Genomic DNA, 2,156 nt, shown 5'->3' with positions numbered 1-2,156 from the left:
ACGGGTATAAATAGGCGACAGGTGCATCCACTCTTCAGATTTTTGCTTCGGAGCCGAGTGGATGATAGTGCTTGATCTCCATAAAGCCCTTTACTCATCTGACTGGAAGAAGCTGTTCCTGGTTGGCGTTACGGTGCAAACAGCGGTGTCCCTGTCATTGGAGGTTGGGGACCTCCAAGCATTTTCGGTGAGCGAAGAGTGCCTTGTGTTCGGGCCGGCCTACTCTCACGTTGTCCTGAGACCCCGGCCTGGATACGTGCCCAAGGTTCCCACCATGCCTTTTCGCGATCAGGTGGTGAACCTGCAAGCACTGCCCTCGGAGGAGGTAGACCCAACCTTGGCGTTGCTGTGTCCCATAAGAGCGTTGCCAATATCCGTGGACCTCACCCGGAGCTTCAGAAGCTCTGAGCAGCTTTTTGTCTGCTACGGAGGTCAGCAGAAAGGGAAGGCTGTCTCCAAGCAGAGGTTGTCCCACTGGATAGTGAATGCCATCGCCTTGGCATACCAATCCCAAGGCGAGCCGTGCCCCCTGGGGGTGAGGGCTCAGTCCACACGGAGTATTGCCTCTTCCTATGTGCTGGCGCACGGCGCCTCTCTGGCAGACATCTGTAGAGCTGCGGGCTAGGCGACACCGAACACCTTAGCGAGATTTTACAGTCTCCGCGCTGAGCAAGTAAAGCAAGTGCCACTTACTGTAAGTGGCAGGAAGAGCCAGCCGGTGTCATGCTTGCTGTGCCATTCCTCCTCACCCGGGGATGTGAGCACCTTTTCCTTCTCCAGTAAGTTCCCTGGATGGTGAACCCTGGTTGAGTATTCTCCAGCACCCCCGGCAGTCAGACTGGGCGGAGCAGTCTGATGCCAGACCCAGTATCGGTGTTAGCTTGCCCGGGGTTCCAGTCAGCCCCTTTACTGGGCTTGGTGTCCATATGGCTTGATTCCCTGCGGGCGATCCCATATGTATATTCTTCCATGGTAAGGTTTCCCTCTCGGTGAACCCGTGTCTTCCCTTTGACAGACCACTCTGTCAGTCTCTGCTGGCAGCCGTTCCTCCCTACTCCTAGGTAGGACCTGCCTCAGAGACCCATTCCATATGTAGTACTGCCCCAGGCCTGGGTCAGTCCATATCAGTGTCTCCGCATGATACCTACCTATGGGTAGGATGTGGTCTCCGTAGCGCCCTTCTCCGGAAGGATCGCTTCCCCATCGTTACTGCCAAGCTGTAAAAAACAAACAAGAAAGGCGTGAAGCACCTTTCACGAAGGTCGAAATCCCTTCTCTTAAGAAAAGATTTTCTGTGGTAGGAACAGCAGCTTGTCTATCTCCAGCAGCGATGTACTCACCTTTGGTCCCTGCGGGCGCCAAGGTCAGCGAATTTGCGCTGGGGCGTTAGGAAGGTTACGACCCTCGCGTAGCACTTGTCTGGCACGCAGCTGCTTGTCAACATTTGCAGCGCTACAAGGTTGTGATGGGGTTCTGGTTGTGGAGCTTTCCATGGACCCCCTATGTCGTCATTATTATTATATTTAATTACAAATAAACAAATAAAATATAAAAATATGTAAATTATTTCTCAACTATAATTAATTTATCTATATAAAAATGACAAAAACACACAACAAAACTACTAAAAAAACTTGAACTAAAATAATAATAATAATAATAATAATAATAATAATAAAAACAAATATTTCAACTATTTTGTCATGGCTTCATTTCTAATTTTAATTTAGTTTAATTTGATATATTAATATAACTAAAACTAAGGCCCTGTCCACACAAATGCGGTTATTTATATTTAAAACCGCAGCTTTTTCTACACGGTTAGGCCGTTCATCCACACGCAAACGCAGCACCAGTTCACTGAAACCGAACATTTTTGAAAACGCCTGCCAGGGTGAAGATTTTCAAAAACTCCGGTTGCAGTGTTATCGTATAGACAGCGAAACCTGAGTTTTTGGCTTGTGACGTTGGCGCCTGCGCTGTTATCTCCGCCTACTGGAGACTTTTTCTGGCTTCTGATTGGCCAACATGGCTTTACGGTTGAGATTATATCGCCACCTGTTGGTTTGGCATGCTCTTTACAATGCTTCATAGCATGCGTTTGCATTTTCATGTGGACGGAGATTTTTTTAAAACGGAAGGAAAAACTTCCCATG

This window comes from Sinocyclocheilus anshuiensis, unplaced genomic scaffold (assembly GCF_001515605.1).
Source record: "Sinocyclocheilus anshuiensis isolate Anshui unplaced genomic scaffold, SAMN03320099.WGS_v1.1 scaffold115, whole genome shotgun sequence".
Classification (NCBI taxonomy): Eukaryota; Metazoa; Chordata; class Actinopteri; order Cypriniformes; family Cyprinidae; genus Sinocyclocheilus; species Sinocyclocheilus anshuiensis.
This window is presented reverse-complemented; position numbering follows the sequence as displayed.